We start from the raw sequence: 17,677 nt of genomic DNA on the forward strand, positions 1-17,677 counted from the left end.
TCAATCTGTAATAAAAGACGTGAGGAAATTCTGTCTTTTTTAAAGACAAACATTTTTGAGGCGAAATACCCAAAAAGAAGTTTGTAAAAAATAAAGTTTTGATGGCACTGCACTGCACTGCAAAAATGTGTGATTGCTGCAAGATTTTACAAAAAGCAAACAAAACTAGTCAGGTCATCCCAGACGGCAAAATAAAATGTTTTGGTAGTTTTTGCACCAATAACTGAAGAACACCCAACTTGCCTAAAGCAGATGAACTCGGTTGCTTTATCGAAATACGAGTCAGATAGAACAATTTCGCAGCGAGTTTCACTAAAATTTATCATATCAATTTAAAGATTAAATTAAAAATTCTTCCCGATTGTATCTTCCTATTTGTATTCGACGAGTTACTTCGTCATCGCAATGTTAAAGAGGATCGGGGAAAGAATACATTCCTGCCGGACACCCTTGGTCACATCAAATCCATTTGTTTTGTCACACATCCTCACCGCTATCATTTGAGTTCTGAGATACACTTCATTTAAACCTTTAGTACTTTCTCAAAATTGTCTGTTCCTGAATTTGCCGCATTGAATGTGTTGCACCAATGTCGGTTTGCTATTTTCACTTGAGCGCAATGCCCAAGCCGACGACAATAAATGAACGTAATTAAACTTCCAAAGTTTGTACTTGATTTAAGTTTATTCCTCTTTGAAATTGAGTGATGCTTTGTGTCATTATGGATTACAAAAATAGTGTGTGTAGAGGAGGAGAACGAGAAGCAAGCTTCCCACAGACAAGCTCAAGACCATTGACGTAATCTCGTCCTTCGTCCTTAGATGTTACATAACAATAAAACGGTCCTAAAGCTATTTGGCAACGCCGATACAGAATGATTTCAAGCATGATTTGTTTCAGTGATCTTTAACACTCGACCTTTCGCTGTTCTTTCTTGTTACTACCAGGTTTCTAATCTGTATCTTGCCACTGACACTAGACCACATGCAAGATCAAAGTATTTCTCAGCAAGTGTCTGCTCTTTAAAATAAACTTCAGCTTACTAAAAGCTGCCCAAGCCTGAGCCTACGTTTGTTCTATAATTTTCTTTGCATTATATGTATGTAACTGCTACTACAACTAGCAGGTTCGCATTTAAGCCTTAGACTTCCTGTCGAACCCTCCTCGAAAGCCTAGTTTCTCTTTTAACCAAAATCAATAGTGTAACGGAGGAGCTTGATGTAACTTACTAACAACATCACTTTTAGCACGATAAACAAAATGCGACAATCGATGTTTTTATTCATATGTGCATTTTTTAACAAATACTGTAATATTTGCTTTTATTCTTAAACATGCATGCTGATAATCGCTTACTTTCATAGGTAATATCACCTTGATTACATAGCAAATGTTATTCTTTGAACAAGAATTTTTCGCTTTTTTGGGATTAGCCCGACTTGTGATTGGATTATCCAATTTGTCTGTTTTACAGACACGTTTTGACACCATCATTAAAATTATGCTTGATGCGGGTCGTAAAACTTAATGAATGACAAATCCCCTCATTTTTTGTCCCTCAATTTTTTATTACGGAGTAAAATTTATTCCAGTTTAAATTAGTTTTGTTTAAAATATCTTCCAAAATATTCCAGGAGGATATAAATTTGATTAGAATTTTCTAAAATTTCGACTGCAGTACGGTATTACATTTTGTTGTTAAAATGTCTCTTAATATAAACGTCTAAGTCACAAAACGCATTTAGTATTGAATAACAAATAATTGATTACAGAGCTATGCATGGAAAAATCACGAAAGACACTTTTCAAAGAATGTCTCTTTTGTATTAGCTATTAGTGGCGCTGTTTCATTTTGTTCAGTTTCAACGTCAATTTGATTAGCTGCACCCTATAACGGTTACAATGAATATAATCAACAAATAAATAAAATAATCGATACTTACTCACACATGTGTATCTAATAATCATTAAGAGCCAACAAAGAACATAGATGGAGAAAATTAGGAAAGAATAGGTTGAATCATAATACAAATGTCTGTCGAAATTATAGTATACTGTGCTGATTTCAGTATAATTTTACAAAAAGACTCAGGTTCTAAATCTTGTTTAACCCTTAAATCTTAACGCTTGAAAAAATCTGAAAATTAACACTATCCTTTTCATATTCAGTAATTAAATAAGTTATTTACATATTTTTATCGGTAGTTCGTATTTGACATTATTAAATCGGTAATAAAAATAATTTTCAATTTTTCCTGTTCCTCGTCGAAAATATTTCCATTTACCTAACAGTTTATTAAAAGAGTTTCTGCACAATTTAAGTCTGGGTTTTAATATAAAATTTCAGATGAGGAAAAGAAGATTAACCCGAATTTGGTGGAACTGGTTTTTTAATGAAAGTTGCTACTAACATAAAACGATTTTGTACAGAATTTCCATAAAAGTGTTTAAGGGTTGTAAAACAATTCTGCTGCAAAATTTATCTAATTTAAAATTTGGAACAAGTAATTTTTAACAAAAAAGAGCAACTATGCAAAACTTATCAATTATGTTTCATCAAATCATCAGAAGTTGTAACTTTATGGCATTTATTCCGCTTCTCACTCATCGATTCTACGTAAACCCGAAAACTGCAATTCAAATTGTTCACATTAGAATCTTAAAATAGTACAATATAAAAATCACTATATTGCAAATTTTAAAATGGATGAACTATACCAACGCGTCACCTATTCACCGTTCCGGTTATAACTAATTTTTATCCGGACGGAAACTTCGGAACGGAAATTTCTCTACGAAGAGCTCTTAATTTACATTCATTAAGTAATTGGTTAGTTCTCCAAAACTATTTTTCTTCAAACTTTTAATGCCATAAAAACAGGCTTAAATGTTTAGTATCGTAATATTTTTAGACTGATTAAAAATGTATTATTTGCAATGGTATATCAATCTCATCAACTTATATCTTCTTCCATTTTGAACGTTATGTTTGTGAAGTTGTTTAATATGCATACTTACACTGCAAATTCCTTAGTTTTCTTCTAACTCAAACTTCAGAGGTAAAACTAAAAATAAATAATTGTCGGAAATGCAACTGAAGGCAAGAGATCTATACATATGTAGGAATATACTAGGACATTAGAGACGTGACATTGGGTAAGGCCCTTGTAGTATCAACATTGTTTCGTAAGGGAGTATTCATAGGAAAATGATTTATTAATGAATCCTGTGGACGTTAAGTATGAATAGCAAACAAATCAGTTTTCACAAATTAATGGAAAGCATTTTCAGTTTCATTATCATTTGTGGTTGTGATGCTCAAAGAATATAAGCATTTTTATACCAGAAATGTTCCATCAGAACCAGTTAGAATTTCTGATATAACATTCAAGTTCGAATTTCTGATTTTTCTTTTTCTGTTAGAATAATGCAGCAATACACCTTAAAACCCTTACTTTTTTTGCAATGTGCTACTTGATGAACAGAAAAGGTTTTTAACACTTCTCATCATTTTTTTTCGGAACAATGATCAAAACGTTTTAATCATTACTGCCGCAAAATTCCTCAATTCAGAGTGCCGCTGACGTGACCCTATCGTATTAGAAATTATACTTTAATTAGCAGGGAAGGAAGGGTTTTCTTGACACTAATGAAAATATTTCACAATTTACTATTAAAAATACCAGGACAAGCTCAATATTTAATTAACTCTAACGAATAAACTTCCACAATTAATTTGAAGTCGCTCTGAATCAAATGTTTATCATGTTTTCAATTAATTCTCTCTGAATCAAATCAATTTCTCTCTGAAATAAAATTCCTGATAGTCCTTTGGTTCGTACCACTTCGCCAATACCTCGAAAACCTTCAGTCATTATTTAAAAGTAAATCGACGCTTCGGAATAAACATTTGTCGGATCGGATATATTGCTGAAAAAGAAATCTGCAGCGGGTCAAATAATTTTTAAATAATAGAATGCATATTTAATATGAGAGAGTGTATTGGAGACATATTGCAGAAAATACTTCTCTGATCGACATAGTTTATGACCTATACCTATATTATCGACTTACATAGCAGTGTCTTGAACTGTTTTGTAAATCTTCTGTTTTCTGATGACGTCTTGAGCAGATTTCTGACTGATGACTGAATTGATGAACAACGATCTTATCTTGGCTGATCGTGGAAATAGGGAAAAACTAACTAGCTCTATAGCAAAAATGATGTTAATTGGAACTACAGAAATGTGTTAAAGCTTTCATAATATATTCATACGAATTGAAAATATTCTGAATTGTAGTAGCCATATAAACTACATTTCTAAAACAATTAACAGTTGAACAGGTTTTTTCCGATTGCTATGGCGCAGTTTGCCACAATAGGCGAAATACAGTCGGTAGACAATACAATAATTTTCCCACGTTTTACCTAAGTTTGTGCTACGCTTTTCTCTTGTAATAATGGACATATCTACAAAAGCAGCAAAACAATGCAATTCGTATATTATTAAACTGTGGCAAATTTAAACCCACTAAAGATTCGTTACACTAGCTAAAATGGGTTGGCATTGAAGCTACCAAATATTCAATTCAATCTGCAACCAATTTATGTGTGTTATTTTTTACAGGTACAACGGATTCTCTTAATTATACCATCCGATCAATCGCAAATTTGATAGAGCATCGGCCAAATCAACACTTATAAAAATACTTTATATTAAAATGGTCTTTGATCAAGTACTGACAACTTTTTGAGTATTCAAAAATAAATACAGTAAGATACTCTAATAGATACTGTATATACTTGTCTGGTGTTACAAAACATATATTTTACTTTCCTCATTCGTTGAGTGTATCGGCTATGCCGGAAGCAAATGTTAGCAATAGCGTCATAAACTCAAATATGTTGAACAAAAAGAGTTGTGATAATGCATTTCCGTCGACATAAAATGAATGTATATATGGGAAATTCGGTTGAAAGCTTAGAAAAAAATGGTTACGTTGGGATTATTTCGATGTTTTTATTGCAACTTTTGCAAATGTAGCACAGTAGGCAGTAGAAGGATAGCGATGTATATTTTTTATACGCAATATTAAGATCAGAAATATTATGGGACTTGATAATATAATATTATTGGCCATATTTTACACTTCAATCCCAAAATCTATAATGTTACGAAAGCAAAAGATTTTTAAGACTTGTAATTATGTAGAAATTGTTTTTTGTTCCAGGTGAGTTTGGAACAAAGTATTTCGAATGCTACTTTTTTACATAGGTAAGTAGTTAGTATATGATTACCGTTCTATTGCTTACTTAAAACTGATGATTTGGTTAATGATTGATGACAAACTGATGATATGGTTCAAGGCAAACCACCAAAGGTGAACATGAGGCCTAGTGCACATGAGGCCTACTATTCAACAAAAAAACACACACACCCGCATTTGCAGAAATGATTGAGCAGATTAAAAATATTTTATCTACTATTTTTAAAAACTATCGTTAGCAATTAATTTTTTTTACTAGAACAAATTTTTATATTTTCAAAAAAAAATTATGCTGTTCTGCATTTTCTTCCTCTTTTCAAACACTTCGTTACATACACACCTCAGGAGAAAAGTCGCCACATTTAATTGGCAATCTATTTGACTTAAAACTTATCTCAAGAAGAAAGAACAGATGTAGATAATTAAATGTGCTTGCACTTCACTCTGTGCACATTTTTTTTAGTCAGAGCTCAGAGCCAAGACTATTACAATTATAATACAACTATTATGAAACAACGGGCGTTCTCTTCCCACCAGACTGAAAATCGTTTTTATTAAATGTTCTAAAACATCGCAAATATAAATGTTTCATGTTCACGTATTTTAATGAAAAACATATTCCAGTTATATTTTAAAATTAGTTTGAAATGTACTCCCGAACGATGCTGCAATGCGATTTCGAGTAATACAGAGAACCTGAAATATTAGGTAGAACACAAATAAATGTTCTGTTACACTTTTTCACACATCCAAACCTTGTCATAAATATTCGCAATTAAATTAATATGTTATTTATATCACTGTTATACTTCGGCTATTTGGTAAATGTTTTTTGATCAGATTTATTTACGTTTTACAATTAACACTACCCACCGCAATAAATATGTACTCTATCTCAGCTTAAGGATTTAAATTTTGACCAAATTGCAAAATTGTATCGAAAAATCGGCTTTAGAACTCTAAAATTGAATGGTTGTAAACTTAAAACGCACATTTTTAAGAAAACTAATTTTATGTTCAATTTTAGCCATATTTAGATAGTTAAGCTCAGTCCTAATGTATTTATAACTAATTAAATATAACGTTAAACAAGTTTGTCATGTTACAATCTACAACGAAAGATCAGCGAAGTGCAAAATTTTTCAAAAAGCAAAAACAGTTTATAACTATTTGAAGAGATGATGTGAATCATGACAATGTAACTTTTAAAACACATTTTTTCATTTTTTATTTCTTTAACTAAATGAGCCTATCGAAGATCATTTTGTGAAATGAGAGACCATTTGTCTGACTAAGAAAATGAGTAATGCTATATTTAATATTTTGTCTAACGTACTTAAAAGTCTTAAATTTTTTGAACAAATTTGAATATCAAAGGATTGTTTTGTGTTCTTAGGTCGTTAGAAACTTGTATCGCATTTCCATGGTTTCATTGGGCTTAAAAAGTACAGTTTTCTTACAAGCCTTGCCGCTAAACTTAAACGACAGCCATAAATTTAAAGAGATTTCTGCATTAAATTGATTGAATAAATAAAATTACGATTCTAGATACACCATCTCAACAATTAAAGTTAAACTAAACTTTTGAAATTTTCAAGTAAATTGAAACCGGTTAATTGATTTCGCATGCGACCGGTGATGTTGGTATAAATCGTAAATGGATTTTGCATTCACCGTTCGGTTTTTTGCCATTAATTACCCATTTAACATTCATTTAGCTGGAGGATTGAATTTTAAACTTTTGCAATGCTCAGGCATGATACAAAAACGGTTTAAACCTACCGCTACTGCAATCACAGAATCAGAAATAAAGTTGCGTGGGTGTTTAATTAAGGAAACAACTTTTCGGGCTTGTTATTATTTGCTCTTTAAAAGCGTACATTTTACTTACCTATTTCCAAACCGCAATTTGATAACTTACTTACATTGAGATTTATCTAGATTTGCATCCCATAAAACTTTTCTTTATATGTCTTATTTATTGCACTTGCAATCAAGTGGTTTTGCAGTTGTTAGATTTTTCAAAATAATTTAGTTATCTTCAAGGTTATAGCGATGCTCCTAGCTAAAGAGTGTTTATGTTCCATTAGAACTTTCAAAATGGCCAATTTAACGTAAACGGAAAAGTGCTTTTAGAAGACGGGTTGTTAACTTAAATTTTCATTTTATTCTGAAACTTGGATGTAACATTTATCTACATTTTCCGAAGTTGCAGGCACTGTAGTGTTACTTTTAAGTGAAAATTGCATAAGTTTTCTGTATTCATCCTCTTCTTGCCACTGGATCTCAGTGTCAACCATTTATTTTCAGCGTCAAGGCAAAACTAGGCTTTTGCCATTTTGTCTCAACTTCGTTATCTTTTAATCTTTTTCTTTAAACTATAACCGACGTAAAATTCACTTCAGAATATGCTGTATTCTCGCGTAACTCAAGTAAATGCAAAAAGATTCATGACTTACATCTACCGCCATCAAGTTCAAAAATTGATAACTTGCCCCTTACGATATCCTAATGGTAAAAGATGGTACCTATTCCTTGTAAGTTCAGAATGGGTGCTGCATGCACAGAAGTTGGAAATAATCCAAAAGCCACTTTTGCCACTTAACAATAATTCCCGAAATAATAAACTTGAAACTTATGTTTTATCTCATGTTCATCTACAGGGTGATTTAAAATTGGTGCTATTCCTCTGGAGGTGTTGTCCTCCTCTGAAAAATTTGATGTGCAATGTACTTACGCCGTGCAAAAAAATTTTAAAAGCAGATTTTCTCGAGAGCGCCTCATTTTAGAGATATGTGACAAGTGAACTTTTTTCCCGTAATTTTAAACGCTCTTTAATTTTTTGAAATTATACACAACAAAAAGCGAAAAGTAAAGAAAGTACAGGTTATTAAGTAGATCACATTTGTTCAACTGTTCATCAGTTCAACCCTCAGCATTATCGGATAAATTTCAACTTTTGAACAACAATACAAATAATCTTAAGTAATAATTATGACAAATTTTAAAACAATCGGATTACCAACAAAAGTTAAAAAAAAAGAATTTAAAAATCTAACTTTAACGCCCTACAGATCCGTTATTATTGAGTTTTCGCAAAAGTGCAATAGGGACTTCTGACAGTCAGTTTTGCTGTAGAGTTGCCTCGTTAAGTGTTGGTCTGACTTTTTCCGGCCACCTTGTATGTAGGAAATGTATTCGAACCTGTGTTATCGCAAACTTTCAAAATAAATACATATTTATTTTGAATTGCTTGTTATCGCCATCGATTTTTTTGCAAGAATATAGAAAAGTGGCGTTATTTCCTTGAATGTGTGGTCGCGTAGTATTCAGCAAGTACTAAAAAAATAGTTCGGTGAAAAACTCAGATAAATGCAAAAATATACATAGATTAGGCAACAGCGCACTCATATTTTTTCTCAGATTAATTCTACTAATTAGCATTTTAAATGTTATGAAAATAATAATAATGAAGTGAAAAAACTTTATAGAAAATCCATTTTATGGTGGGACCGAAATGTTCATTGTTAAAATTCCGCGTTTCGTGTGACCAAAGTGTATATTTTACGGCATAGAACAATGTATGATTAAATATGAGTCTTTTAAAAGTCTGTCTGTAGAACTGTGTGTTTTCCATATTTTTTATAGAAGGGATATTTACCAAAATTAAAGGATCGTAAAAATAACTTGGAACACTCTGTAATCCTAATGAGAGCTTCATAAAAAAATAATGGGTAGTAATAAAAGGAACAAAGGGAATTATGGGAACATTTTATAACCCAGAGTCATAATTCGTCTACGTTTTATGACTGTATGCGTCGTTTTTTTACTGATATTTATCAGAACTTATCATTACGATTTTTTTTATTTTTCTTCTTCTACTTGCAATCAATTTTTTTCGTTAATGAAAGCACTCTATTTCACAGATAATCGACTTATATCAGAATAGATTAGATTGTGACTTTGACTCATTAGGAGTAATATCTCACCTTGCTTACTTCAAATGCCACTTTCCTAAGCTTTTATTGTGGAAAAGTTCTTTGCGTGATTACGCCACACCCAAAGTTAGAACTCTTTTGTTTCAATGTAAATGTAGATTTTCCCATTGTACGTGTTGCTGCTGCCGCCTCGTTTTGCGTTTAATTTGATTGAAAGGCTTTTTATTAAGTAGGTGCCTACTCTTTTCCCAAAGCTATATTAATTTAGAAGCTGCGCCGTAATTTAGCAGCACTCTTGCTAAACATTCTGCAGAAAGTTTTTCAATGTCTGTGCGGGTGATTAAGCAAATGACCTATATCAATTCTTCTTTGAACGATTATTCTTGTGGTTTTGGAATTGCACACAAAGGACGTTTAATTTAGATAGCTCTATTATAGCTTTATAGAATTATTCGGAGGAAATTCCGGTGCAGCTTTTTTCATGAGGAACAATATAGCAGTAAAGCATTATAACAATCGAGTAAAGGTTGAACAACCCACAGCCTTTTCCACAATCAATTTTTGACCTCTAGTTTAAGAGGACAACGCTCAACATGTTTCGGGAACATCAGTACCCATCATTGGGAGCTTAAGCGATAAAAGTGTAACTAACTAAGTAAAGGTAAAACTTTGGTTGTGTTTCTATACAAGGGAGAGCGCGAAAACCCAAAACTAAAGTTAATTAAGGAGAGGCATACATTTATATTTTAACCAATAATGAACAGATCTTATTTTGGGGAAAAGGGGACAGAAAACTTAATCACACATTAAACACATAATAACTACTATAAATCTATGTTCTTATATGTTAACCCAGAAGCGAGAGGTCCAATAAATTTATTGTGCTGTGAGTCGTTTACCTTTACTTGTTTGCATACACCTCCACTGTGAGTGCATAAAACTTTACCATTATAACAATGTTCTATAAAACTTCAGTCCATGAGATTGGTCGTTTTTAACAATTTGTAGAGAGACATATTCGCACAATTTTGTTACCCTGGCAAATTCCCACTTAAAACAAATTTTCCAATTTCAGTCTATGTCTCTCGTTCGACCCCTTCATTTCGATCGAGCACGAACATCGCTGTCGGTCGTTGCTTTGCTTTCACTATTTTAAATTACTTTGGTCAGTTAAGCTCAAAGGACTGCGCTAATCTGAAATCCCAAAAAGAAATAAATTCTACCCAACACATAAGTTTCAAACGCGGTTCCAGCTTGTAATTTCCTGTTATACAGAGTGATTCAGCAAAAATATCTTGTATACGTAGTCACTGGATACTGTCTATTTTTTTTTCTTTCTAGGGTGTTCAGAGGACCGATAAAAATTTCAAATATTTTCCAGTCGGTATATCAAATCCATTAAGCAAATTAAACAAGTCGTTAGTTTTTAACTAAAGTACCAACAGTAATTTGCATTAAACTCGACTGCAAAGAACACATGATGAATTAAAGCAAGACAAATTAATAACATTGTTAATCAGAAAATGTTAAATTGAAATATATTTGTTAGTGTTTTCGTTTATCGAATATAAGTACTTATATTGTGTTCCAGATAAATTAATTACATTTTTAATTATATTTAGTTCATAATTTTAGTTACGATTATGGACATTAAATCAAAAGTTAAGTTAACCGTGTAAAAGTGGCCGGTTATTCATGATAACCGCTTATTTATAGGAAAATATAACTGAAGCAAGTAAAGTTATTAGCAATTTAAACTGGGCACCAAGTGGATCAGTTTTATGGTAATATTTTGTCAAGATATGAAGAGGAAATTAATATTAAATCCGAGGGTCGATTACTTTGAATACTTATGCGGCATGAATTTTTAACTTGATTGTGGAAAATCTGCTTAAAAGAATTGTTTTATTGATACTAGAGACTTCTGCAGTTGTCGAAACTAGTGCACATCGAGTTGAATGTTGAGTACGTGTTGTACCGAGCTGCCATATTTAGGTTAGGTTGACAGGACGACCGGTTAACACATTTTTAGTTGTATACAATAGCCCCGTTTCCAAAAAGTGTTTCAATTAGGCAGAGATATTTCTTTATCAGTGCCCAAGCCACATGTTATAGTTCATGTGCAATCTCCTCGGAGAAGGTTGGTGATCCTCATATCTCCCTCTTTGCTCTAAATGCCACAACGGAGCTATAGTTGTACCTTTTTCTCAAGTTATTTAATCAGGAAATGTATGTTCTTTCGCTGCTTGTTCTTCGCGGTATCCATCCTTATATAATATTCTACAACACCACATGCTGCGCTCCCCTCATCACATGGCCCAGATACTGCAACTTCCTTCTTTATTGTGCTCAATGTTTTACTTTCCTTTCTCATTTTTCCTCCTCCTTCAATACTTCATCATTTGTTAACCTGTAAGGGCAACGTATTCTTAGAATCCTTCTGTATGGCCACGTCTTCAATGCTTACGATCGATCGATCACTATCTTCATCTCCATCCTATAAACCAGCACCGGAAAAATACAACTTCTGAATAGCTATTCTAACTCTGAGGTGTATGTTAAGATTTCCGCTGCAAAATCCATTTTCATTTTATTACTGTTCTGCCTGGTCCGATTCTTAATTTAATTTCCTCAATGTATTCATTATGCCATTGGTTATGGTTCCTAAGTATTGATATTGACTGACTTTTTCTATTAATTGTTCTTTGATCTGTATATAATTGTCGTAAATTAGGTTGTTTTGATATTTAAGGTAAGTCCACTCTCCTCCCGGCTCATTACTACTTGATTGATTAAGCTCTGTGGACCTTCTAGGATTTTGGCAATAAGTATAGTACCGTCTGCATATCGGATATTGTAGTAGGCATCTCATTAATCTTTACGCCAATTGCTATTTCCTTTAGCACTCTTTGAATGACTTGCTCTGGCTTAATGTTAAATAATAATGGCGATAGTACACAACACTGTCTTGCACCACGCTGTATTATTATTTCTTCAGATCGTTTCTTACCTACCTATACCTTATATTTTATGTAGTGGTCCGATTAAAGTATAAATAATTTATTATTCTGATGTTTTCATTGAAATTTTTAAGTTAGAGGTGTTGAATGAGTTGGTTGTGGCCAAACGTGTCAAACGCTTTGTTTGAAGCAAGAAAGGGAACATGCAATGGTTGATTCATGTTTAGGCGTGTTTGAGTGAACAGATTGAAGGAAAACAAGGCCTCCCTTGGTCTCATTGAATTTCTGAAATCAAACTCGGTCCCGCTGATCTCTTGTTTAAATTTTCTAAAAACTCTGTGATGTATTATTTTCAGGAATATTTTGAGACCGAGACGCATTGGGCTGATAGTTCGGTGATCACTAGAATCTTTTGCGTTTTTTTTGTAGGATAATAAGGGTTGATGTAAACCATTAAGGGGTAATGATAGCTATGTTGGATGTGCTGTATGATGATGGGGGCATTATTAATGATGTACTGTATGATTGATTGCCAAGTGAAAATGATTCCAGTTTTCTCCCAAAATATTTTAGGACAACACACTTAATGTGTACCCAAATCTACTCAACTAAGACCAGTCGGGTAAACTATGGACCATGGTCTTCATAAATATGTAGAACCCGCACATTGCATATTGTATTATACAATTTTACGAGGACACCTGTTTGATTTTCCATAATTAAATTAATTACTTCTGATGAAATTTCGTCAGGTCCTGGAGATTTGTTAGATTTTGCCATTTTGCCTTCATGAATTGCCTCTTCCTTTGTTATTGTTGGAGCCAGCTAACTTTGTGTATCTTCTTATATTATTTCTTGTTTTCTGTGATTCTAAATTAGTTCCTGGATATATTGACTCCATCATGCGAATTTCCCTTCAGTGTCTCGGATTATGTCTCCATTTGTGACTAACAATATATTACTTTGCTTTGATATTTTATACCCGCTAGTACTTTAATTTGTTGATGAACGTTATGGTCATCATGTTTTACTAGCAAATATTTTATTTCCGCACATGTTTCTCCGTACCATTTCTCTTCCGATTTTCGTATGACAGTTTCCATGTGTGTTTTACCATCTTTGCATTGAAGTGTTCCATCATAATCGTGATATATTTGTTCTTTGTGACATCCACAACTTTTTGAATTTTAATTTTTATTTAAATTCAGATTTGAATGATGTTAGGTTTTCTTCAAGTTATCTTTAGTCTTATCATTATTACGCGATCTGGATGGGGATGAAGCGAGTTATATTTCGTCAGAATTCTCTGTCCACAACAATCTCCACTCTATTTTATCCTTGACTGGGTAGTTTTCATTTCTCCGGAGTAAGGCTACCTAGTTTTATTGAGTTCCATTATTATTACATTAAATATCTGCATTTCTGAAAGCGCAATGTAAATTTTGCATGCTTAAAATGGGGATCTGGTGTCCCATGTATCAATTTTTCTGCCTCGTTCTTTCTTTCTGGCTTATTCAAAACTGTCATTCCCGGATATCCGAATAGGGGACCAGAAACTCCGGAACATTTCGTCCTGAACTCAGCCATGTTGAGTAACTAGGAATATCCGTTAGGATTCTTAATGCAGCGGTTTCGCGTGGCCTTCTGCATCGTCATGTCGTTGACTTTTATTTACTTCCGCGTAGGAAATATGCTTGTTTTCAATAGATTGATTCATAAACGAATATTTTATGCATTTGGTGCTCAAAGATAAACGCTATGTAATTTCGAAACTTCAAAAGTTTTATATTTGCAGAATTTGAGACGATTAAGAGCATTTGCAGACGTTCATTTCATTCTTCACTAAATATGCTTGTTTTGAATAGATTGATTCACAACCCGAATATATACGTTTTCTTGGAAAAAGAGAACGCTATGTGATTCGGAATCTTATACACCTCATATTTGCCGGATTTAGAACATTTAAAAACATTCCATCTGAGACGCTTAAGAAAATGTCGATTTACAATTTGGAAAACTTATAGAGCAGTTTTTTAGAAGCAATTAGTTTTAGTTTGACTATCAGTGAAATATCGTAACATTACGCTAAAACTGCATTTTAATCTTAAGTCCACCATAAATGACTTGGTCATAAGTTAGAGAATCTTCAATTTCCCTATTTTTGGACACTTATGGTGTGCTCATCATATGGTATGGCGTAATATTTAATATTTCATGACTTATAAAACATCAGAGTTTTTTCACAACTAATCCACAGGAGAAAATAAATATGGTTTGCAGCTGTATAATAACATTCGATAAAATCCATTGGGGTGGATATTGGTCCTTTACTCGTACATTATAGCTAATCACATTATAAATTTGTGGTCACTTTAGAACATAAAAATAATTAGTTTCATGTTTATTCATTCGGAGTTGTTCGCCGAATTATTTAAAATAAATTTATTATCAATATTAGCCGCAAGGAATTATAACTGAATTATAACTTTAACAGCCTTTAGACAATATCTGAAAAGTATTGTTTTAGAAAATTAAACTAGATTAGACATTTCAATCTCTTGTTATATGTTGGTGTTTTAGTCAGGGCTCAAGCTAAACTATGTAAGAAAAGGTACTTGGCCTAGTTTAGCCTTATTAAAGTTCTGGTAGTTAAGCCGTATTGGATCGAGCTTGGGAATTAACCTCCGTCAAACAAGCTGTCAAGATCATTACCAGGAGAAATTCAAAATCGACTTAGCGGAACCAAGTTCTGCTGTTTGTTTCAAGAAAACTGATTTTTCTGAGAATGTGAAAGAACGGCTTGTTGAAGCCATGCTGAAAGCAGCACTCAAAAGTAAATATTTAAACATTGTTGAGTCTGATGGAATCAAGCACCGGAACTAGGCCTTTTAAAAATGTTTATCAAAAATCAATTAATGGTTTCAACGATGGCTACTCTAACGTTTATCCATCTTTATACATACCTTACAGCCCATCCCAAACAAGGCCTCAGCACGATTGATGATAATTTTGAAACACTTTCTATGCTGATGCCAATTTGTGTATCTTACGCATTGAAATTTTCAGAATATATACGCTATAAGGCAGGAGTATTTTACAGGTACTGAAGAAGAATAAGAAAATTTTACTCTTTTGCTATCGCTCTTCGTACAATATTTCGCAATCTTTTCGTTTTCCTGGATTTCTTTGTTGCTTGTGTTATCGTGCTGTTGACTGTTGCCTTGCTAGTGTAGGTCCGCCTCACCGGCAATCTCTCTCTTAATATTTTTTTTTCCATTTCCACTTGTATTCATACCATTACATAAAAAGTGTTCTATGGAGAAATGTGAGAACTGTAAGATCGGATCACACTAATGTCAGATGCCAGCAAGTTCCTCCTCAAGATTATGAATTGAAAGACTTGAACCATGTATGGTGCGGCCAATACGACCACAACAAGCTGGGATTGTGAAAGGAAGTTCGCGGATGACACAATTATATTCGAAGACAGCTTGGAAGGCTTACATACACTGATTGCGGGCACAGCAGAATGCAGCAAGCAATGTGGGCTTGAATTTAACATAAACAAGACAAACTACATGATAATTAGTAAAACTCAACCAACTCATAGTAAATCAACAACAACTACAAAGGGTAGGCAGCTATAAAACTTCTTCTTCTTCATCATCTTAGATTTGTCCACTGCTGTGCATAAACCTCCCCTAGTTTCTTCCACCCTCTCCTACCTTGTACGTCCTTTATCCAGTTGGTCCTGATGCGTTTTATGTCGTCAGACCATTTAGTTGGCCCCTATTTCTGTTCGCGTCTTCTCTGGGTCTCGACTCTATCATTCGCTTGGACCACCTATTGTCTTGTATCCTGGCAATATGTCCTGGCCAGTTCCATTTATGCGGAGTTAAGTGTTCGTAATGTGGTCCCTAAGTGTCAATCCTACAACAAATATAACTGATCTATGGCACTTAGAATTCTCTGGACTCTTATGGTTGAACCTGTCTTGAGTTCAAGTGGGTTGGTTCTGTTTAGCCGGTTGGAATAGTTGTCAGAGTTCAGAAAGTTACTTGCAAAGTGGTGAGGATGGTTTTCTAGTCGTGCTATATATATATATATTCCAAATCAAAATCAATTCCTGGGCTTCAGTCATTTATTGTCTATTTATCAATTAAAAAACGTTTCGGTGTTTTCCACCATCATCAGTTTCAATGTGTAGCGTTGTTGCTACTTTAAGCCTTGGCATATATTTGGAGTATATTCGATGGATATGATGAAGGAATTGATTTTGATTTGGAATTGAAACACAGTCAGGAAAGTATGTACAATGAATATATATATTTTTTGGTTTAGCAGGGCTTTTCCTCCACAAAACCGCCCAAAAGAACCACTACTAACACAACACACCTCCGCTGAAAAGCAAACCCCCCAACACCCTCATCCAGGTATCCTCAAGGTACCAGCACAAAAGACGCAAGGCCTTAAATGGCTAAGTCCATAAAACATCCACTCACAGGGGAGCCTTTTGGTGCTTTCAAATATGATGAAGAATACTGGTTCACATCTGGCATCTCTCTTATAATAGTGTTGTTTGAATACATAGTGGTTGTGCATGCATTTACTATTTGCCAGTAATTTGTTATTAAATATCTGAAAAAACAACTAAACCATATGGAATTATTTTTACCGTATTAAATATGAATTTGACTGTTTATTAATACTTGTTTGGTTTGGACTTATGGACATAAGCAATTAAATATTAATATAGTTGTTTTAGAAATTGATACAAAATACTAAGTATTTTCTGCTAAAATTGCAAATGGAAGAAATCATTAAAATATATTCGCGCAGTAATTTAGAATTCCATTGCGTTCCCATTTCCATTTACAATTTTTCCGGAAATAGTATGGAGAGCCAAATTGTCCCGCTCTAGTGAAATAAAAGCTCAATTGAACGTAAATTGATATTTCGATGGCAAACGTTGTTTCAGAATGAACTATGGTACGATTATTAAGGAAATATTTTGATATCAAGATTACCTAAAACTAAAAAAAAGAATTATCTATTCGCAACACTTAAACAGGAATACATATATATTTTTCAACTTCTGTGAGAGAGCAATCATTCAACCATGCTACAAATACAGTTGTTTTGACATATGCGTTTTTTTAGCCATAAGATGTACCTACTGGGAGTCCAGCTAATTTTGATTGTTTTAATCCCTGTAGGTCCAAAATTTTATTTGTAATAACTGATTTTAACATTTTTGCGACAAACAAGGAATGTAATTCGATTTTGCGCACTTGTAAAAATTGCAGTTTTGTCAGACTTTTTTTTGCGCAAATCAAATTCACTTAGCAATCGCAAATCCCATAGCAAGGGGCACAAAAACAGTTTTCTGTGTTTATGCTTCGAAAGGTTATTACCTTTCCTGCGACTAAGAATAACAATAAACCTATTGAACGAGACTGTTTATGTTGAAATGTAAATCTTATTTCTTTATTTAGCAACAAAAATGAAGTA

At 33.3% G+C, this 17,677-nt stretch overlaps 1 protein-coding gene across 6 annotated transcripts in view; it reads left to right on the top strand.

Moving 5' to 3' along the window:
- Nucleotides 1-17,677, top strand: part of LOC109533899 (disks large 1 tumor suppressor protein) — a 476,297-nt gene that overhangs the window by 211,205 nt on the left and 247,415 nt on the right. The window lies entirely within an intron of this gene.

The sequence above is a fragment of the Dendroctonus ponderosae genome, unplaced genomic scaffold (assembly GCF_020466585.1).
Source record: "Dendroctonus ponderosae isolate FM_Combo_2020 unplaced genomic scaffold, Dpon_F_20191213v2 Dpon_F_20191213_1, whole genome shotgun sequence".
NCBI lineage: Eukaryota > Metazoa > Arthropoda > Insecta > Coleoptera > Curculionidae > Dendroctonus > Dendroctonus ponderosae.